Source organism: Oncorhynchus keta, chromosome 6, assembly GCF_023373465.1.
Source record: "Oncorhynchus keta strain PuntledgeMale-10-30-2019 chromosome 6, Oket_V2, whole genome shotgun sequence".
Lineage (NCBI taxonomy): Eukaryota > Metazoa > Chordata > Actinopteri > Salmoniformes > Salmonidae > Oncorhynchus > Oncorhynchus keta.
The window spans coordinates 43,097,179-43,121,307 of NC_068426.1; the positions used below are offsets into that span (position 1 = coordinate 43,097,179).

Here is a 24,129-nt window from a genome sequence, read left to right on the forward strand (position 1 = left end):
CACCCCAGTATCTCGACTTGCACATCATCATCTGCACATCTATCCCTCCAGTATTAAATCAAAATCAAATCACTTTTTTTTGTCACATACACATGGTTAGCAGATGTTAATGCGAGTGTAGCGAAATGCTTGTGCTTCTAGTTCCGACAATGCAGTAATAACCAACAAGTAATCTAGCTAACAATTCCAAAACTACTACCTTATAGACACAAGTGTAAGGGGATAAAGAATATGTACATAAAGATATATGAATGAGTGATGGTACAGAGCGGCATAGGCAAGATACAGTAGATGGTATTGAGTGCAGTATATACATATGAGATGAGTATGTAAACAAAATGGCATAGTTAAAGTGGCTAGTGATACATGTATTACATAAAGATGCAGTAGATGATATAGAGTACAGTATATACGTATGCATATGAGATGAATAATGTAGGTTATGTAGGGTACTGGCTGTAAGCAGGGGCTTTGGATCACTACTGGCTGTAAGGTGGGAGTCACTGGCTGTAAGCAGGGGCTTTGGATCACTACTGGCTGTAAGGTGGGAGTCACTGGCTGTAAGCAGGGGCTTTGGATCACTACTGGCTGTAAGGTGGGAGTCACTGGCTGTAAGCAGGGACTTTGGATCACTACTGGCTGTAAGGTGGGAGTCACTGGCTGTAAGCAACCTGTTGGTTGTTGTTGTTCTTCGGAGGCCGGAGCGGGATTTCTTATAAGCATCCGGATTAGTGTCCTGCTCATTGAACTCGGCAGTTCAAGCCTTTAGCTCAATGCCGCTGTTGCCTGTTAATCCAAGGCTTCTTGTTGGAATATGTATGGACACTGTGGGGACCACATCATCAATGTACTTATTAATGAAGCCAGTGACTGATGTGGTGTACTCCTCAATGCCATCGGATGAATCACGCAACATATTCCATGTCGGTGCTAGCGAAACATTCCTGTAGCTTAGCATCCGCTTCCTTGTACTTCCTGTTTCCAGGAATCAGGATCGAGTCATGGTCAGATTTGACGAGGGAGAGCTTTGTATGCGTCTCTGTGTGTGGAGTAAAGGTGGTCTAGAGATTTTTTGTTCACCTCTAGTTGCACACTTCAAACACATTTGTGTTTTCATGTGCCGAATACAAGAGCGTGAACTGCTTAAGAAAATATTTACTAAATAAACTAAAGTAAAAAATACCATTAAAAAAAAGTAACACAAATAACAATAACGAGGCTATATACAGGGAGTACCGGTACCGAGTCAATGTGCTGGTGTACAGGTTAGTTGAGGTAATTAGGTCATTTGTACATGTAGGTAGGGGTAAAGTGACTATGCATAGATAATAAACAGCGAGTGGTCGCTGTGTAAAAACAAAAGGGGATGGGGGGGTCAATGTAAATAGTCCAGGTAGCCATTTGATTCATTGTTCAGCAGCCTTATGGCTTGTGAGTAGAAGACGAGTCCCGGTACCGCTTGCCATGCGGTAGCAGAGAGAACAGTCTGACCTAAATAATTCATTTCCGTTCCTTAGGCGAGCTGGCTTGCTCCTGACTTGTTTAGAGTAACGTCAGTTGATAGTGACAGAATCACATATTACTTCCCAAGTCAATTTCTTTATCTCCTCGGCTATAGAAGATTGTAGCGCAGCCTCTGAATGTCATAGATTCCAGCCAAAGATGTCCCATATGTGTCGGAGTCACATCTTTCCCTGGCATTTTACAGCTTGTTTCTAAGCACAAAGCATTACGGACTAAAGATGGATCGCTTTGTATAATAAGGTAGTACGCCCAATTTTTCAGTTTTAGATTTTTTTGTTTGAAATATCCAATAAATGTCGTTCCACTTCATGATTGTGTCCCACTTGTTGTTGATTCTTCACAAAAAAATACAGTTTTATATCTTTGTTTGAAGCCTGAAATGTGGCAAAAGGTCGCAAAGTTCAAGGGGGCCGAATACTTTCGCAAGGCACTGTATATCAAGAATGGTCCACTACCCAAAGGACATCCAGTCAACTTCTAACAACTGTGGGAAGCATTGGAGTCAACATGGGCCAGCATTCCTCTGGAACGCTTTCGACACCTTGTAGTCCATGCCCCGACTAATTGAGGATGTTCTGAGGGCAAACGGGGGTGCAACTCAAATATTAGGAAGGTGTTCTTAATGGTTTGTACCCTGTGTAGGCTCCCACACAAAGCCCTTTTGTTAGTAGCAGAAAGTGGAGACTTTTAAAAATGAATTAGACCTTGTCGAATTGGCTTACTTTCAGCACCAATTCACTGTTCATCTTCTTGGCTACTGCTTCATAGTAATGTAAGTTATGTAAAGCCAGGAGTAGGTTTTCTTGATTGAACACTGTTCTCTATTGAGGGATTTTGGTCAATACAAACACTCCAACATAATCAATCAAAATCTCCCCAGGAAAAACATACATCTTCTTCAGATGAAACAGGAACACAATACGATAATCTTTAAACTCCAACCAAATTCACGGGTTTGTCACCATCTTAATGGATCTTCGTGGATAGCTCCCCTCTCTTGGTGGCCCAGAGATAGTTTATCTTAATGGATCTTCGTGGATAGCTCCCCTCTCTTGGTGGTCCAGCTCCCTCTCTTGGTGGTCCAGATAGTTTATCTCTTGGATCTTCGTGGCCATTCTTGGTGGCCCAGAGATAGTTTATCTTAATGGATCTTCGTGGATAGCTCCCCTCTCTTGGTGGCCCAGAGATAGTTTATCTTAATGGATCAGCTCCCCTCTCTTGGTGGCCAGATAGTTTATCTTAATGGATCTTCGTGGATAGCTCCCCTCTCTTGGTGGTCCCAGAGATAGTTTATCTTAATGGATCTTCGTGGATAGCTCCCCTCTCTTGGTGGCCCAGAGATAGTTTATCTTAATGGATCTTCGTGGATAGCTCCCCTCTCTTGGTGGCCCAGAGATAGTTTATCTTAATGGATCTTCGTGGATAGCTCCCCTCTCTTGGTGGCCATCCCAGAGATAGTTTATCTTAATGGATCTTCGTGGATAGCTCCCCTCTCTTGGTGGCCATTCTCCAGAGATAGTTTATCTTAATGGATCTTCGTGGATAGCTCCCCTCTCTTGGTGGCCCAGAGATAGTTTATCTTAATGGATCTTCGTGGATAGCTCCCCTCTCTTGGTGGCCCAGAGATAGTTTATCTTAATGGATCTTCGTGGATAGCTCCCCTCTCTTGGTGGCCATCCTCCAGAGATAGTTTATCTTAATGGATCTTTGTGGACAGCTCCCCTCTCTTGGTGGCCATTCTCCAGAGATAGTTTATCTTAATGGATCTTCCTTAATGGATCTCTCTTGGTGGCCCTTAATGGATCTTCAGATTCTCAGATCTTAATGGATTTATCTTAATGGATCTTCGTGGATAGCTCCCCTCTCTTGGTGGCCATCCTCCAGAGATAGTTTATCTTAATGGATCTTTGTGGACAGCTCCCCTCTCTTGGTGGCCATTCTCCAGAGATAGTTTATCTTAATGGATCTTCGTGGATAGCTCCCCTCTCTTGGTGGCCATTCTCCAGAGATAGTTTATCTTAATGGATCTTCGTGGATAGCTCCCCTCTCTTGGTGGCCCAGAGATAGTTTATCTTAATGGATCTTCGTGGATAGCTCCCCTCTCTTGGTGGCCATTCTCCAGAGATAGTTTATCTTAATGGATCTTCGTGGATAGCTCCCCTCTCTTGGTGGCCATTCTCCAGAGATAGTTTATCTTAATGGATCTTCGTGGATAGCTCCCCTCTCTTGGTGGCCATTCTCCAGAGATAGTTTATCTTAATGGATCTTCGTGGATAGCTCCCCTCTCTTGGTGGCCATTCTCCAGAGATAGTTTATCTTAATGGATCTTCGTGGATAGCTCCCCTCTCTTGGTGGCCATTCTCCAGAGATAGTTTATCTTAATGGATCTTCGTGGATAGCTCCCCTCTCTTGGTGGCCATTCTCCAGAGATAGTTTATCTTAATGGATCTTCGTGGATAGCTCCCCTCTCTTGGTGGCCATTCTCCAGAGATAGTTTATCTTAATGGATCTTCGTGGATAGCTCCCCTCTCTTGGTGGCCATTCTCCAGACATAGTTTATCTCCTTCTTCTCCTCGCCTTCCAAAAGATACATCCTCTCCTTTGGTGGAGCAACCACTCTTATACTTTCTTTTCCCTCCCTTCTCTGCTAGTTCCCTCCTCTCTCTTGTAGGGGAAAGAGAATATGTCATATGTACCGTCAGCCGTGCTTAATTGCCTCTGGTTACCTTGACTCACATGCCTGGTTGGGCTACTATCCGTGAGCCCAGCCTGCCCCCTGGTGGTCCTTCCACAGAGGTCAATTACTCTGATAAATAGCTTCATTATGGGCAAAGAAACATTTGTTTTTATTAAATCAATTATAGCAGTAGCAAGCTTACCTCATCTTCCCGCTGTCTCTCTCAAACCGAACAGAACATCAGTAGTCCTCCATGCTCACAGATATTGCATTTTATTTTCTGGACAAATAAATAACTATTTTCGGAAGAAGCCTTTGACTCGTTTCCTGAAGTGCCACTGTACAGAGCACAGCCATTAGTTAGGCAGCACAAAAGGGGTTACATCATCAAGAGCAGGCTACGGCTCATGATTGGGAGAGCATATCCATTGCAGTGTGTAATGCAGTGTAGCTCAGTTTTATATACACCATCCCAGCAGCGCAAAACCTCGAAGGAAGTACATTTTCTTAGAGATCTATCTTTGCCATGTGCTGCTCCGAGCATGCTCTTCCTATAGCCTAGGCCTATAGCATAGGCTATGGATCATTTGATTGAGACCACACTAGGCGTACTTGATATTGTGTGCAAATCAGGGATGAGGGGCAGCATCAGACACTGATCTGTATATAATAAGCAACTATTTCTCAAACATTGAGCAATATGACATTGAATCGATTACAAATGACATGACCCTCTTTTGGAGTAAAATACTAAACCCATCCCCTGACTGAAATTGAAAAAGCATGACCGTTCCCCATTTTCTTCCGGGTAACAATTGTGTACATTTCGACCTCTTTCGAAGGTCGAAGTCTTTCTGCTTGGCTCTGATGTGATTTGACAACTTGGAACAGTGCATCCTGTACATTCTCAATCTTGAACAGTCTACTGGCACACATACGCCGGAATCACAGTAGTGGCAAAAAATAACCGGTATGCAGTTCCCCAACAATTAGAGGTGCCGGTTGTGAGAGCAAAATTGCTCTCACAAGATTATGTAATAATACTTGTATTGCATCAAATGGTTGTTTTATGCAACAGATTAGAGGGTTCTTATAACTCTATTGTGTCAGTGTTAACTGAAAGTGGGCCTTTGGGAGTTAACACTGACAGGAGATTTACGATGTCTTTTGGGTTATAAAACCTAATGAAACCACATTCCAGAGCATGAGTTAATGTTTCTGTTCTCTATGGTACCAGGGAGAGATGACCCCAGGGCCCGACCCTGGTCTCTACACAAAGATAACTGTTTTTACAGCAGATGCTGTCTGCTGTGAATAATCATTATCTGTCATACAAATCTTAACCTTGTGACCCATTCCATCCATCTGTTGTTGGCCATGTAGACTGAAAGGGGTGTTTCTTGGCTATAAAAGACCTTTGCACTTTTGTCTGGGGGCTCTCAATGAATCATTTGAGGGTGATTCGTCGACCAGCCATCGTTATCGTAGAGCACTCAATCGATTCACTTTGTATGTGTGTGTTATATTGACCTGCTTCCTTACTAATAAGTGAATAAAGATTTAGTTTAAGTATAACTCTGACTTGTGTGATAAGTTTGTCTATCCTCATTTGATAGTAAAGAAATGAACCACCACACGGTACGACACTCCGTCCCAAGTCAAGAACTGTACCCATAACATGGTGCAGCCATCGTATGCTTTAATTTATGGATGGTTTCACTCAGTGATGTTGGATTGCCCCTCTAGCTATACTGAACAAAACTATAAACGCAACATGGAAAATGTGGGCCCCATGTTTCAAGAGCTGAAATATAATATCCCAAAAATGTTCCATATGCACAAAGTGTATTTCTCTCAAATGTTGTGCACAATAATGTTTGTATATGTTTGTATAATCCCCGTATGTGATGTAAACCTGAATATTGACTGGTTTTCATCAAGCTGTCCGCTCAAGAGGAAGCTTCTCACTGTAACCAGTGTTTACAAACACTACAGGAACAAGATCATCCACGTGTATTGATCATAGAGCTGCCGCTTTCAAGGAGCAGGACTGTAACCCGGAAGCTTATAATAAATCCCACTATGCCCTCCGACGAACCATCAAACAGGCAAAGCATCAATACAGGGCTAAGATGGAATCCTACTACACCGGCTCCGACGCTCGTCAGATGTGGCAGGGCTTGCAAACTATTACAGATTACAAAGGGAAGCACAGCAGAGAGCTGCCCAGTGACACGAGCCTACCAGATGAGCTAAATTACTTCTATGCTTGTTTCGAGGCAAATAACACTGAAACATGCATGAGAGCGTCAGCGTTTCCGGACGATTGTGTTATGTCGCTCTCCGCATCCGATGTGAGTAAGACCTTTAAATAGGTCAACATTCACAAGGCCACAGGGCCAGATGGATTACCGGGATGTGTATTCCGAGCATGCTAACAACAAATGTCTTCACTGACATTTTCATACTCTCCCTGTCTGAGTCTGTAATACCATTTTTCAAGCAGACCACCAAAGTCCCTGTGCCCAAGGTAACCTGCCTAAATGTCTACCGACCCGTAGCACTCAAGTCTGTAGCCATGAAGTACTTTGAAAGACCGGTCATGGCTCACATCAACACCATTATCCCAGAAACCCTAGACCCACTCCAATTTGCATACCGCCCCAACAGATCCACAGATGATGAAATCTCTATCTCTATTGCGCTCCACACTGCCTTTTCCCACCTGGACAAAAGGAACACCTATGTGAAAATGCTATTCTTTGACTACAGGTCAGCGTTCAACACCATAGTGCCCTCAAATCTCATCACTAAGCTAAGGACCCTGGGACTCAACACCTCCCTCTGCAACTGGATCCTGGACTTCCTGATGGGTGGCCCCAGTTGGTAAGGGTAGGCAACAACACGTCGGCCACACTGATCCTCAACACGGGGGCCCCTCAGGGGTGCGTGCTCATTCCCTTCCTGTTCTCCCTGTTCACTCGTGACTGCACGGCCAGGCACAACTTCAACACCACCATTAAGGTTGTCGATGACACAACAGCCTATGGGGAGGAGGTCAGAGACCTGACCGTGTGGTGCAAGGACAACAACCTCTCCGTCAACGTGATCAAGACAAAGGAGATGATTGTGGACTACAGGAAAATGAGGACCGAGCACATCCCATTCTCATCGACGGAGCTATAGTGGAGCAGGTTGACAGCTTCAAGTTCCTTGGTGTCCACATCAACAACACACTAACATGGTCCAAGCACACCAAGACAGTTGTGAAGAGGGCACAACAAAACCTATTCCCCCCCCAGGAGACTAAAAATATTTGGCATGGGTCCTCAGATCTTCAAAATGTTCTACAGCTGCATCACTGCTTGGTATTGCAAGTGCTCGACCTCCGACCGCAAGACACTACAGAGGGTAGTCCATACGGCCCAGTACATCACTGGGGTTAAGCTTCCTGCCATCCAGGACCTATTTACCAGGCGGTGTCAGAGGAACGCCCTGAAAATGGTCAGACTCTAGCCACCCTAGTCCTAGACGGTTCTCTCTGCTACCGCATGGCAAGAGGTACCGGAGCGCCAAGTCCAAGAGGCTTCTGAACAGCTTCTACCCTCAAGCCTGAACATCTAATCAAATGACTAACCAGACTATTTGCATTGCCCCCACCCCCTTTACACTGCTGCTACTCTCTGTTATTATCTATGCGTAGTCACTTTAGTAACTCTACCTTTAGTAACTCTACCTACATGTACATATTACCTCAATTACCTTGACTAACCGATGCCCCTACATTGACTCTGTACCGGTACCCCCTGTATATAGCCTCGCTATTGTTATTTTACTGCTGCTCTTTAATTATTCGTTACTTTTATTTGATATTGTTATTATTATTTATTTTTTAATTGCATGTGACGAATAACATTTGATTTTAAATAACATTGAATTGTTTTCCACTTAAAATGTTTAGTTGTGAGTTAGGTTCACATTAACCACTTTACAAACAGACACTGATCATATAGATAATATTCTGTTGTTTAGTACACAGTTAACCTGCATTTCAAGAAGGGATTCAGCCTAAAAGTCACTACAAATTAGAATTTTAAAGCTGATTTAAAATAAAAATGCCCTCAGCAGGGATGTTTTGTGCTTCAGTGCAATGAAAATATGTCACCTTTTTGGGCCCTCACCAGTTTGCATCCCTGCGTCCCTGAGAGGTAGTTAGCAAACCAGGCCAAAGACCCCTCCGAGGCACAAATACTCCTTAGCCGGCCAACAAGAATGGAATGGTCTACCGTATCAAAAGCTTTGGCCAAGTCAATAAAAATAGCAGCACAACATTACTTAGAATCAAGGGCAATGGTGACGTCATTGAGGACCTTTAAGGTTGCAGTGACAAATCCATAACCTGAGCGGAAACCAGATTAGTATATCTGAGAGAATACTATAGACATCAAGTAAGCCAGTCAGTTGATAATAGATTATCCCCAGAGAGGAGAGACAGGTTAAAAAGGTCAGAGATAACCTTGGCGATGATTGGGGCAGCAACCTTTAAAGAATTTAGGGTCTAAACCATCTGACCCAGATGTAATTTTGGAGTCAAGTTTAAGAAGCTCCTTTAGCACCTTGGACTCAGGGACCTCCTGCAGGGAGAACCTATGTAGCGGGGAAGTGGGAAAAGAGGGAGAAGCATCAGGGCTAGTCAGTAAACAAGAAAGTTCATAGTCAACAAAGCATGCAGGAGTCATGAGGCAAATAGCAAAATGCACAAGAAATACAATATAACGACTTGGGGCTTGCCATTGTCATTTCAGAATCACTCACCCCACCTGTGAGTGTGTGCTGAAGGAGAGCGAGCGGAGAGGGGGGAGTGTGGTGACGGTACATGTACCAGACAGGAGGAGAAAGGGCAGACGGTGAACAGATCGCCAGGTGGATTCCAAGCAGCAGTGCAGCAGGCAACGGGAATAGGTGTCACACCCACTTGGGAGAAGCTTTTATTTCTGGAGGCAGATTTCTTGGAGCAAATGCCCGTGGATGGTCTCTGAGCGGGATGTGGTTTCAAGGACTCCGGATTTGGGTGGGGTAGCCTGCCATTTGTTGGGCTCATGCTTCGACACCTCTCACTTCACACCTCAGTGCTAATTGAAGGTGTATCTGGTCTGTCTGGTGTGTCTCAGTTCCAGGTTTGATGGTGTCCTTGATAGTATTAATCCTTCCAGGTAATTTTGTCCAAAATTAGGTTGTATGTTTGGAGTTTTGATCTGCAGTGAAGGTTATGCTGTAGAGGGTATCATTCTGTATATGTCCCTTTCAAAAATATTCAAGTTTATCTAACTCCAAATATATATTTTTGTAAAAAAACATGTTGGAAAATGTGAGAGCTTACATGCATGCAGCTGTATCTCTCTCTCTCTTTTCCCTGAACTCGATCTCTGTAGCACTCCACTAATCAGGCCTTTATGGTAGAGTGGCCAGATGGAAGCCACTCCTCAGTAAAAGGCACATGGCAGCCCGCTTAGATGAGGAGCGGTCGCTGCACAGCTATTTTCAGGTCTCTCCAGAGATGTTCAAATCGGGTTCATGTCCGGGCTTTGGCTTGGCCACTCAAGGACATTCAGAGACTTGTCCCGAAGCCACTCCTGTGTTGACTTGGCTGTGTGCTTAGGGCCGTTGTCCTGTTGAAGATGAACCTTTGCCCCAGTTGGAGATCCTGAGCACTCTGGAGCATGTTTTCATCCAGGATCGCTCTGTACTTTGCACAGTTCATCTTTGACCTGATCCTGACTAGTCTCCCAATCCCTTCAGTTGAAAAACTGATTTTGTGTGTGTGTGTGTGTGTGTGTGTGTGTGTGTGTGTGTGTGTGTGTGTGTGTGTGTGTGTGTGTGTGTGTGTGTGTGTGTGTGTGTGTGTGTGTGTGTGTGTGTGTGTGTGTAGATTGATGAGGGGGGAAATTCTTAAACATTTTTAAGAATAAGGCTGTAACAAAATGTGTAAAAAGTGAAGGGATCTGAATACTTTCCAAATGCACTGTAATGGCAGAATTCCTGCAGTGACAAAATAGTTGAAGATGGTGTGAATGTTCCAAAAGCTAGATGAATTTAGTCCTGGTGCAAAACATTTTACTTGTGTGTTTTTGTGCTTACCAGGGATGACTCACTGTATTTTGCTTAGATTGTAACACAACTCTCCTTCTATTGTCTCCGCCCCTCATGTTAGGCCTGAGTTGGTAGTGAAGAAACTCCGGTATTATGCCCGCTACATTGTAGTTTGTTTACTTCTGAACAAGATGGACCTAGTGAAAGTGCTGGTCAAGGTAAGAAACCTGAGAAAAACAAACAAGAACCAGAGGAAGTTCTGAATCTTTCAATCTCATTTGTATTTATTTAGGCCTCTTTTTTTTGCATTGTTTTATTATATTGGGGTTTTAGTATGAAGTGGAATGCAGAAAACACAGGAACAAAGACACAAGTTTCAGCCTGAAATGTTTATTCTGGCAAACCTTTGACTGTAATTGAAGTATATTTCCTTTAAGATCCTACAAGCAGCAATAGTTTTTAAACTGTACATGCATTAGTATCTTTGTGTACATAATATCTGTCTCCCCTCCTGTAGGAGCTGTCAGAGGAAATTGAGGACTATACGCAGCGATTCAACACAGAATATCAATTAGAGTGGAATCTGGTCTTACAGGAAGTGGCAGCTTTTGTGGAGGTAAGATCCCAAAGAATAACTGAATCACCTGATGCCTTTCACCTGTTGCTACTGCCTATTGCCTACCATGAAAGGGGGAAATGTCATCATAACTTAAGAATGAAGGATATAGCAGCACTTAAAGGAGGCCTCCACAGGTCAGCAAACGTTTGAAAAGAAGGATGTTGCCCAATGACTATTACTAAAGTACATACACCAGTGACTAACCTATTCAACATGAGGTATTGTATTTCATTCTGGATTTTGGGGGGTTATGATTTTACATTTCTGTAAATCTTTCATTTGAGTGAAAGATAATGTGTACCACACACGTGCTACTGGAATGATGTGCACAATGGAGTACAAGGGAAGCTGTGCATGATACAATTGTCAAGTGTGTTTGTTTCTGTGAGCAGGCAGACCCAGTTGTGGTGCTGAACAATGAAAATACCGTGGTCGTCATTTCCAATCGGCTACAGGAGGGGGGCATGTCTCCGTTGGAACAGGGCATGGTGGTTGGTCAGCTCACCCTGGCAGATGCACTAATCATTGGCAACTGCAAGAACCAGGTGTTTGAACACATACATTCTAGTCTAAAGCCCAGCCCTTAAACAACCCCTAGACCAGTCTGTAGAGCCACATTCTAAACTATATTATTTTGTGTTTGTCAGGTGAAGTTCAGTGAGCTAACCATCGATATGTTCCGCATTCTCTAAGCGTTGGAGCGGGAACCAGTCATCCTGGCTACAACGACATCTAAACATGGAACATTGGTGAGGGGGAATACTGAAAATGCTTCTTACATGAATGTCTTGTGGACAACGACACATCCAGAATATTGCAAATGTAAAAGTCTCATGCGATTTCGGGCGAAAGGCAGCGCTGGCAACCATGCATGAAACCTGTCCTTTAAACAGCTGCTTACTCACTTTCTTCCTTCACAGGCCCTTACCCCATGTCTTCCTTCACAGGAACCCAGCGGGAAGCCAGCCAAGAGAGAGAACCCTCACAAGTACCTGCTGTACAAGCCAACATTCAGCCAGCTCTTCACCTTTTTGTCTGCCTCCTTTAAGGTCAGTCTCCATCTGACTGTCTCCCCCCCTGTCCCCTCTACTCTGCCTTCATGTTCCAAAATGTCGGCTTAGCCATGCTTGGCTGGAGCTGAACAAAGTTGTTGCTACTTTTCATCTATTTTTCATCACCCCCACCTGTATCTGCCTTTTTTAAAGCCGTCTGAACGGAAGAAACAACATATCCTGTTTTAGAGTACATCCCAATGGAATCCTATCAGAATTCAACAAAATTTAAATGGAAGTTTCTATCAATTCCCTGGGTCATTTCATGTTTTCGTGTGTTTCGGGGTTAAAGCAGGCAGAAATCCATCTGGTATGACGTAGCATTGTGATAAATTCGCTCTCACTACACTGGAAGTTAACAGGGATATGAATTTTAGATCACTAAAACGTATATCAACCATGGCAGGTTTCAATACTGACAGATGTCATAACTCAGGAAGATGTCTTCTCTAAAATATGAGCAATGGCTCATTCGAGTATTCGATATTCCTACCTCGAGAAATGTGTAATTTAACAGAGGGTCTGGCACTTTTTTTCCTATTTGTCTACCTCTTTAGTCCAGGGTGCATTGCATGGTGTCGTTGCCAGAGATATTATAGACAGGAGAGTCCAATGAATGAAGGAAACGTATAATCAATCAATCAATCAATCAAATGTATTTATATAGCCCTTCGTACATCAGCTGATATCTCAAAGTGCTGTACAGAAACCCAGCCTAAAACCCCAAACAGCAAGCAATGCAGGTGTAGAAGCACGGTGGCTAGGAAAAACTCCCTAGAAAGGCCAAAACCTAGGAAGAAACCTAGAGAGGAACCAGGCTATGTGGGGTGGCCAGTCCTCTTCTGGCTGTGCCGGGTGGAGATTATAACAGAACATGGCCAAGATGTTCAAATGTTCATAAATGACCAGCATGGTCGAATAATAACAAGGCAGAACAGTTGAAACTGGAGCAGCAGCACAGTCAGGTGGACTGGGGACAGCAAGGAGTCATCATGTCAGGTCGTCCTGGGGCACGGTCCTAGGGCTCAGGTCCTCCGAGAGAGAGAAAGAAAGAGAGAATTAGAGAGAGCATATGTGGGGTGGCCAGTCCTCTTCTGGCTGTGCCGGGTGGAGATTATAACAGAACATGGCCAAGATGTTCAAATGTTCATAAATGACCAGCATGGTCAAATAATAGTAAGGCAGAACAGTGCCCCCCCCCCCCAGCAGACTGTTGACCAATCGCGTTCATTTTGTCATTCTGCGTCACGCGGTTGTTAAGCTAATCGCCATGCAATCCCTTCTCAAAGTCAGTGTTTATGTCGAGGAGCGTGTCTATTTTCCGTAATGTCACGATTCGAAAGCTATACTATATTACAGATAGCAAGTTAATTATCTCACATCTCTGAAAAGATTTGTAATGTTGTACTTGTTGTTGACTAAATTTGTGCTAATGTTGGGTTTTGAGCTAGCACCCAATAGACTCCCATTCACTCCTTGAAGAAGAGTGGTACTCTTCGCCCAGAATACACCGCACAGCCCATTGCCGTAGCAATGGCAACGTTTCCCATCTCCTCAAAAGTATATCTGCCGTTGCTAATGTCAGACTCCACTCTGTGAGGAACATCGATCTGCAGGTTGAACATGGTGATATTGTAGACTCCTAAATTGTTAGCCGTAAAATCACCTAAACAAGCTGCACTAACTAGCTAATTTACATGCTAATATTGTCTTTGGTATTATTATGTGTAGCTACGTTTGCTCGCTAGCTAGCCAGTCAGTCAGCCCATAGAGTGCATCGCATTGTGGATTGTTTTAGTCAATTTAAGGTGCAACAGATTTCCACAACTATTTTCCATGTTGCAAACCAACCTTATTATAAAGCCAAAATGAAAAAAGAATTCTCCAACAATATTGTTCTCACATATGTGTTTATTGAACACTGTAAATATAGATATTTTTTCTTTAAATGTAACCTAAACTCATACATCGCCTTGGTCTGTACAATTGCACTTATTTTAGCGCCCCAAAAAACGTAATACTTCCAGATCAACTGTAATGTCAATACCATTGTAAAGCACATTTTCTCCCCTTTCCAACAGAATCAATTACATGACCTAAATGCTGCCCGTTTCTGCATATTTCAAGAAGGCAATGAGCCCCGTCGGGTCTTTTTAAAAATGGCGGGTGGAGAAGCGAAACTAATGCGTGATAGTGAGAAGGAGAGATGTTGTGTGGGAAAACTGTCCAACTTCAAATCAAATCAAATCAAATTTTATTTGTCACATACACATGGTTAGCAGATGTTAAATGCGAGTGTAGCGAAATGCTTGTGCTTCTAGTTCCGACAATGCAGTGATAACCAACAAGTAATCTAACTAACAATTCCAAAACTACTGTCTTATACACAGTGTAAGGGGATAAGGAACATGTACATAAGGATATATGAATGAGTGATGGTACAGAGCAGCATACAGTAGATGGTATCGAGTACAGTATATACATATGAGATGAGTGTGTAGACAAAGTAAACAAAGTGGCATAGTTAAAGTGGCTAGTGATACATGTGTTACATAAGGATGCAGTCGATGATGTAGAGTACAGTATATACATATGCATATGAGATGAATAATGTAGGGTAAGTAACATTATATAAGGTAGCATTGTTTAAAGTGGCTAGTGATATATTTACATAATTCCCATCAATTCCCATTATTAAAATGGCTGGAGTTGGGTCAGTGTCAATGACAGTGTGTTGGCAGCAGCCACTCACTGTTAGTGGTGGCTGTTTAACAGTCTGATGGCCTTGAGATAGAAGCTGTTTTTCAGTCTCTCGGTCCCAGCTTTGATGCACCTGTACTGACCTCGCCTTCTGGATGATAGCGGGGTGAACAGGCAGTGGTTCGGGTGGTTGATGTCCTTGATGATCTTTATGGCCTTCCTGTAACAACGGGTGGTGTAGGTGTCCTGGAGGGCAGGTAGTTTGCCCCGGTGATGCGTTGTGCAGTCCTCACTACCCTCTGGAGAGCCTTACGGTTGAGGGCGGAGCAGTTGCCGTACCAGGCGGTGATACAGCCCGCCAGGATGCTCTCGATTGTGCATCTGTAGAAGTTTGTGAGTGCTTTTGGTGACAAGCCAAATTTCTTCAGCCTCCTGAGGTTGAATAGGCGCTGCTGCGCCTTCTTCACGACGCTGTCAGTGTGAGTGGACCAATTCAGTTTGTCTGTGATGTGTATGCCGAGGAACTTAAAACTAGCTACCCTCTCCACTACTGTTCCATCGATGTGGATAGGGGTGTTCCCTCTGCTGTTTCCTGAAGTCCACAATCATCTCCTTAGTTTTGTTGACGTTGAGTGTGAGGTTATTTTCCTGACACCACACTCCGAGGGCCCTTACCTCCTCCCTGTAGGCCGTCTCGTCGTTGTTGGTAATCAAGCCTACCACTGTTGTGTCGTCCGCAAACTTGATGATTGAGTTGGAGGCGTGCGTGGCCACGCAGTCGTGGGTGAACAGGGAGTACAGGAGAGGGCTCAGAACGCACCCTTGTGGGGCCCCGTGTTGAGGATCAGCGGGGACGAGATGTTGTTGCCTACCCTCACCACCTGGGGGCGGCCCGTCAGGAAGTCCAGTACCCAGTTGCACAGGGCGGGGTCGAGACCCAGGGTCTCGAGCTTGATGACGAGCTTGGAGGGTACTATGGTGTTGAATGCCGAGCTGTAGTCGATGAACAGCATTCTCACATAGGTATTCCTCTTGTCCAGGTGGGTTAGGGCAGTGTGCAGTGTGGTTGAGATTGCATCGTCTGTGGACCTATTTGGGCGGTAAGCAAATTGGAGTGGGTCTAGGGTGTCAGGTAGGATGGAGGTGATATGGTCCTTGACTAGTCTCTCAAAGCACTTCATTATGACGGAAGTGAGTGCTACGGGCGGTAGTCGTTTAGCTCAGTTACCTTAGCTTTCTTGGGAACAGGAACAATGGTGGCCCTCTTGAAGCATGTGGGAACAGCAGACTGGTATAGGGATTGATTGAATATGTCCGTAAACACACCGGCCAGCTGGTCTGCGCATGCTCTGAGGGCGCGGCTGGGGATGCCGTCTGGGCCTGCAGCCTTGCGAGGGTTAACACGTTTAAATGTCTTACTCACCTCGGCTGCAGTGAAGGAGAGACCGCATGTTTCCGTTGCAGGCCGTGTCAGTGGCACTGTATTGTCCTCAAAGCGGGCAAAAAGTTATTTAGTCTGCCTGGGAGCAAGACATCCTGGTCCGTGACTGGGCTGGATTTCATCTTGTAGTCCGTGATTGACTGTAGACCCTGCCACATGCCTCTTGTGTCTGGGCCATTGAATTGAGATTCCACTTTGTCTCTGTACTGACGCTTAGCTTGTTTAATAGCCTTGCGGAGGGAATAGCTGCACTGTTTGTATTCAGTCATGTTGCCAGACACCTTGCCCTGATTAAAAGCAGTGGTTCGCGCTTTCAGTTTCACGCGAATGCTGCCATCAATCCACGGTTTCTGGTTAGGGAATGTTTTTATCGTTGCTATGGGAACGACATCTTCGACGCACGTTCTAATGAACTCGCACACCGAATCAGCGTATTCGTCAATATTCCCATCTGACGCAATACGAAACATGTCCCAGTCCACGTGATGGAAGCAGTCTTGGAGTGTAGAGTCAGCTTGGTCTGACCAGCGTTGGACAGACCTCAGCGTGGGAGCCTCTTGTTTTAATTTCTGCCTGTAGGCAGGGATCAGCAAAATGGAGTCATGGTCAGCTTTTCCGAAAGGGGGCGGGCAGGGCCTTATATGCGTCGCGGAAGTTAGAGTAACAATGATCCAAGGTTTTACCACCCCTGGTTGCGCAATCGATATGCTGATAAAATTTAGGGAGTCTTGTTTTCAGATTGGCTTTGTTAAAATCCCCAGCTACAATGAATGCAGCCTCCGGATAAATGTTTTCCAGTTTGCAAAGAGTTAAATAAAGTTCGTTCAGAGCCATCGATGTGTCTGCTTGGGGGATATATACGGCTGTGATTATAATCGAAGAGAATTCTCTTGGAAGATAATGCGGTCTACATTTGATTGTGAGGAATTCTAAATCAGGTGAACAGAAGGATTTGAGTTCCTGTATGTTTCCTTCATCACACCATGTCCCGTTAGTCATGAGGCATACGCCCCCGCCACTCTTCTTACCAGAGAGATGTTTGTTTCTGTCGGCGCGATGCGTGGAGAAACCCGTTGGCTGCACCGCCCTGGATAGCGTCTTCCCAGTAAGCCATGTTTCCGTAAAGCAGAGAACGTTGCAGTCTCTGATGTCCCTCTGGAATGCCACCCTTGCTCGGATTATCACCATATAGCCTCTAAAATATAAATAAAACACTATAAAGAGTTTATATAATGTGTCATTACATACCTATTTGAAGGTTTGTGTCGAATTTGAATCGGGTTTTTAGGGCGGTGTTAAAGTGATCTTAGAAGTAAACAGCGGCTTTGAGAATGATGATCGCATTCAACGATGACGAAAAAAATGACTAGTTATCCCCCCCTTACCCCCGTCACTGTCCATTTCTTGTTTTTAAACGCTGAGAGAAGTCCTACACCTGGCGGAGAGAGATTGTAAGACAGAAATAGTTGCTTTATGCGTGCTGTACGTTACGACATGACACGTCAAGATGTAGCGGAGGGTGTAGTGGAAATTTCCTGTATTACCAAATCATGAGAGCAAACCACACACAAGTCAGAGTTATCATAAAGTCCATCTTTAATTATATGAGCTCCATCACAACCCTGTGACTCAGATTAATTCAGTGTCTATAAATGAATTCTCTGAGAGTGCTTACAAAACAGTTATTAATATCATTTATAGCCAAGACACACCCATCTCAACTCACATGATGAATAACAGATTTTAGGAACATTACGAAGAAAGACTTTACTTGAGAGAGGAGTATCCCATTGCCAGAGCATTAGCTATAAATTATCGTTCAGTTTGCTTTCCTAAAACGAGGTTCTACTTCTCGTTCTTGGTACAACATAGTACCAAGACATTACCTCATCCACTCGCATATATCAAATACACCCCTCCTGGACAAGATCACAGAGACACAGTGACTGGCACACAGACATTGTGGGGCCAAGAGATAATTGGTTCCCCCTCAATCATCCCTTCACATGGTTTAAAATATATGTTTACAAATGAAGACAAGCTTGACCTCTCCCCTTTCTGCGGCCCAAGTAACTGAGTCCCAGGACAGAGAAAGGATAACTGCAAATGGCCACCACTATAGTACAACAAGATACATTGAGAAGTAACTCACAAGCATATAATGAAAATAAAACATCTTATGTTACCCAACTATTCTGATTCATCCCCAACAAGGGTCAGTTTTTTCAACTTTTCTCCAATAGTATCGAGCCATTAGCATGTCGATCAACGCTTGAATAGAAACCTAGTTCACACCCCCGATTTTGACCTCAACACAGTCGCTACAGTCCCATTAGTTTTCTTTGTAGCCTCGTTTGAATGTTGCGGTTGCGCACATTTGTACAGAATGGGGTGAGTTTACCTTATATTTTAAATACATTCATGTAGGTTTGACCAAGCTCAAAACATTTAGGATGGTATTGGCTGACTTGAGGTGGTGTTGTTTTGTAGGAGTTGCCAGCGAACAGTGTGCTGCTCGTCTATCTTTCAGCTACCTGAGTCTTCCCTACTGGATGCTTGGATTATGAGGGTACAACAGCATTTTGTAAACACACACACACTCACTGGTCAGCTTCTTGAAGCAGGAGCTGAAATTAATCTGATCATTTCTTCCCCAAAATGTATTTAACTTTGTCTTTCTATCAGGACCATATGACTTTGGAGGAGTCCTCACCGACACGAACCGCGATGTGGTAAACGGGGAGACGGTGCAGAAAATGAACCAAGCCCAAAAAGAGATGCACTGGTAAAGATCAGGCGCTGATCAGTCCACTGTCCTCAATGTTTTCTAACGTTTGGCAGACATGAGATGCATGTACACTATTGGCCTTTAAAAAGATACACTGAACTTTTCGCACAGCCCATGTTATTTCTAAACACAGTCTATGATATTTGCCAGATATTGTTGTTTTTTACAATGTGTGCGTGTGTACATGCAATGACTGTTGACTCTTGTATGCCTTAGCCTTCACCCTGGGGACTTGTTCCCTTTCACTCGGAAGCCTCTCTTTGTCATTGTGGACTCCTCCAACAGCACAGCCTATAAGGTTGGTGAGAATTACATTCATCACAATGAAAAACAACTGTGTTAAGATGGTAATAGTAACTTTGAGGCGCTTTTCAGACATTGCCAGAATACTCTACAAATTGTTTTCATTAAGATTTTCATCAGCATACTTAAATTGGTTGATGGTAGTTTACTGGATTTTCATCAGCATACTTAAATTGGTTGATGGTAGTTTACTGGATTTGCATCTTATTATTATTAGTTGTATAAAAACAAAGTAATCATGGTGCCAAAACACAACGCTGGGGGAGCAGTATTCAAGATATGGAGTCAAGATGGAGAACAAGGCATGTTGAGCTTACTTAGGGGATCACCTTTTGTTAACAACTTGTTTGACTCATTTTAAGATGCATTTATGGAAAAATGGGCTATTCCTTCTGGGAATTCACTCTGGTGTGATAGTTACTAATGCTGATATTTCATGCATCTCCATGTAGAATTTCACCAATCTCTTTGGTCAGCCGCTGGTGTGTCTTCTATCTCCCACAGTCTATCCACAGAGCATGCAAGGTTTGTTTGTCACTATTACTTCAGCTTTGTATCAAATCAAAATCAAATAAGTTTATTAATCGTATACACACATTTGCAGATGTTGTCTCACGTGCAGCAAAATGCTTGTGTTTCTAGCTCCAACAGTGCAGTAATACCTATCAATAATTTAAATAAATAAAGACATAATATACACATAATCCAGAAAAATAAAGTAACATCTCCCATAGTTATTCACAGAAGTTATGATCATTTGGGGGTCAATGTAATATCCATCTCTCTCTGTCTGCCTTTTGCAGGAGTCCAGGAGCTTCCCAGAATCGTACTCTCAGCTACCTAAACAGGACACGGTGGAGAGCAGCTTCCTGCGGAAGCACGTTCTGGAGCTGGCTGCCATGTTGGATGTGCAGCGCCTGTTTTGGGACGGAGCGCTGGACGTAAACTACTGACTTTTAGCTGACCAGCTAGTCACCACAACTTTACAAACACAGACCAACTACAGACACACAGACCACCACTATACACACTCTCACAGGGGAGAGTCCTCATCATCTTTCAGAGGTAATCAAGTTACTTGTTGACCACACTGCTATAGTGTTTCTTTGGAACCCAAGACCCACTTATTTCCCCCACCTTATGTAAAACTATTGTTTAGCATATCAGCTATATTTATTTTGAATAGTCATACAGCTACTTGTGGAAGTCAACAGTGCACCATGCACAATCAAAAACATTAACAAGTCACCCATCTACTTAAATACACATGAGATGAGCATGTACGTCCGTGTTACTCATAAAAACAAACTCAAACGAACACGTGGTGTAGCTATTTTAGTCTGAGGGCAGCAGGAGGACACATGAAGATAAAGGGATTTTAATCTTTAAAAGACGATAAATAGCGTAGTTTTACGACCGCACTGCCTGCAATTGGTTCACTGCAAATTGACTTCAATGCAAGCTGTAGGGAAGTCTCCTCTTCTTATGTGTGGTTAGATGTGTTGGCCAAGTTTACTGGCTGTAGGGTTTAGAGAGACCACCGGCATGTTTTCGTTTACCAGACTAGATTTGCTGGTTTTTATCACATCTAATTCAAACGGAATTGCCTTTTATTTTCTTTTGTTTCAGGAGTCCTTTCTGTAAAACTGAGGCCTAGCGGGGTCAACTAACAGATGCAGACCCCAATGAACAGTTTAGCCCTTTCTAGAAACCGCCCCTACTACGTAGGCACTAGCTCCTACTCTCTAGGTACTAACATAGGGTGGTGGGGAAGTCAGCGGCTCTGGGTCTGCAAACATGTCAGCTCCTGTAGTGCAGTGACTGGGCAAGCGGGTGGTCACTAAACTATTTTCACTGTCTGTTACTCCTTGTATCAGAGGAAGTTTTCGGACTGGGTTTAACATGGGTATAGGCTTAAGCACCCCGCAGGTACACAGCTACCCACCCTCACACAGGCTAAAAAGAAAACCTTGCCCAATCATCTGCTTTTTCAAAGAATTCACTTGAGGAACCAGGGTGGCTCTTTTCAAAGATTTTCCTTTGGCCTTGATTGGATTTCATAAGATGTTGGCCGCATATCTTGTGAGTCTCGAGCATTGTAGTGTTGGAAGCGGCCTCTTTCTCTTTGCTGTAGCCTATATGTTTTGGGAAATGCATATCAATAGTCATCCTTTACCTGCACTCTCCTGACCAGCTCTTTCAGACCAGTGGGAATTAAGTAATATTCTATTGAGATTCACCGTTCCTGATTCCAAATCTGTTGGCTTCTGGGAAATGTACGACTTTCAGAGGCCCTGTGTCATTCTTCATTCCTAAGCAATCATAATGATGATTCCTTTAAGTGGATTTCTGAAGCATGATGGTTTACTGGAGAGAGTACATGCTGCTTTTTCTCCTCCTCTTTCTTTGCATGGCTTCTCAGTATTATTGTCCATAGAGTTTACTCAGTCGAGTTCACGTTAGCCTGATGTCAGATGAGTTCCAGCATTAGCCGTGCAGTCTGTGCCTAGCATGGCATCAAGCATAGTCTTGTTTCCTTATATTGATGGGGGCTTGAAGCAATGGAAACGGCTAGTGCTGAAACAGACCCCCAGGCACTCAGTTTTAAGTAAATGTGTGTGTGGCGATGAACAAAGATGGCCAAACGCATTCTGTTTTCGTACTTACTGAGATTTTTATTTATTTCTGTGTATATTTATGTATAATTGAAAATAACAGTATGTAATAGAGAGATGTTTGTCTTTTGTACATATGTCATATAGTTTATTGTATTAACTGTGAAACAGATATCCTGTTAGCATAGCAATTTAATGAACGAACTGCACATTCTCTAATCCGGGCCCCCCATTAGTTGTTTTGGTCAAGTTCAGCCAGCATACATTCCAAGGACATGGGGAGAGCCAGGGGAAAACTGACATTTCTTCCCATTGTTGCATTGACTGCAAAAGTGGCTCATTTCAACATGGGAAATACTACTCCCCGTGGCAATTATATTTTTGTTTATTTGTTGACATTTATGATGATATCAATTGTATCCTTGCACTTTACTGTATTCAATGATGATCTAATCTTATTTGTCGTGCTGTCGGTTAAAAAAGACATGCCAGACCATCCATTCCATTGTTCCCTATGCCAGGGGTTCTCCGGGACTACTTGTGATAGCAAATTCATCAGGGACCCCTTCAAAATCAGAACATGACTCTGACTTTAGACTGCGTTTAAAAATGGCATACAAGGAGTTTTACTATGACTTCTGCAGCAGATGGCAGGACTAACCAAGTCTCGGGCCCTGGGAAATTACATTTGAGTCCACATTTTGACCTTTTAAATCTTAATGACAGTGCATACGTACATTTTCTTTAAAGCATAGAGTTGAAAACTAGATCATTAATGGAGTACTGTTGATCCCTGTGAGCTTCCCAGGCCCTGTTGTGAGCTTCCCAGGCCCTGTTGTGAGCTTCCCAGGCCCTGCTGTGAGCTTCCCAGGCCCTGCTGTGAGCTTCCCAGGCTCTGTTGTGAGCTTCCCAGACCCTGTTGTGAGCTTCCCAGGCCCTGTTGTGAGCTTCCCAGGCCCTGTTGTGAGCTTCCCAGGCCCTGCTGTGAGCTTCCCAGGCCCTGTTGTGAGCTTCCCAGGCCCTGTTGTGCATTTAAGGACTAGATTCAATCCGTATTGCAGAAGATTCATAATAAAAATGGTGCCGACAGAGAGGACTGACTCGCTTCGTTTTTTTGTATTATGTATTACATTGTTAGCCCAGAAAATCTTAAGCGTTATTACACACAGCCGGGAAGAACTATTAGATATCAGAGCGCCGTCAACTTACCAGCACTACGATCAGGAATACGACTTTCCCGAGGCGGATCCTTTGTCCGAACTACCCAGGGCATTTGAACTGATTCCAAAGGCAGACCTAAAACAACGGCGCCGAAGAAGAGGGTGTTGGAGCGGCCTAGTCAGACTTAGGAGGCTCACCCACCGCTTCAGAGTATATTACTCGCTAATGTCCAGTCTCTAGATAACAAATGTAGCAGGCTCACGGGGGTGGGGATTCCACGTCACCAAGTTCAATAACCAAACACGCACATGAAGCACAACTAGAATACAAATGGGGAATTTTATTAGGGAGATTTGTACACTGTGGGAAAGTGGGGAATTCAGCAACCAGTTAGTTCACAGTCCACAATCTGTTCTCGTTGCCCGTTCCGTTCTCCAGGGGTACTCCAACAAAATAGGAAAAACACGGGGGGATGAATACTTTTGCAAGGCATTAAAAGCTTTAAATTCCTGACTGATGTCTTGATGTTGCTTCAATATACTCACATAATTTTCCTACCTCATGATGCCATCTATTTTGTGAAGTGCACCAGTCCCTCCTGCAGCAAAGCAACCCCACAACATGATGCTGCAAACCTCGTGCTTCACTGTTGGGATGGTGTTCTTCAGCTTGCAAGCCTCCCCCTTTTTCCTCCAAACATAACAATGGTCATTATGGCCAAACGGTTATATTTTTGTTTCATCAGACCAGAGGACATTTTTCCCAAAAAGTATGATCTTTGTCCCCATGTGCAGTTGCAAACCGTAGTCTGGCTGTTTTATGGTGGTTTTGGAGCAGTGGCTTCTTCCATGCTGAGCGGCCTTTCAGGTTATGTTGATATAGGACTCGTTTTACTGTGGAAATAGATACTTTTGTACCTGTTTCCTCCATCATCTTTACAAGGTCCTTTGCTGTTGTTCTGGGATTGATTTGCACTTTTCGCACCAAAGTACGTTCATCTCTACGAGACAGAACGCATCTCCTTCCTGAGTGGTTTGATGGCTGCGTGGTCCCATGGTGTTTATACTTGCGTACTATTGTTGGTACAGATGAACGTGGTATCTTCATGTGTTTGGAAATTGCTCCCAAGGCTGAACCAGACTTGTGGAGGTCTACAATG

The 24,129-nt window shown here is 43.8% G+C and overlaps 1 pseudogene; it reads left to right on the forward strand.

Annotated features, from left to right (window-relative positions):
* Positions 1-6,497: 6,497 nt before the first annotated feature.
* On the forward strand, positions 6,498-22,902 carry LOC118385602 (protein SCAI-like; annotated as a pseudogene).
* The last annotated feature ends 1,227 nt before the right edge of the window (positions 22,903-24,129 follow it).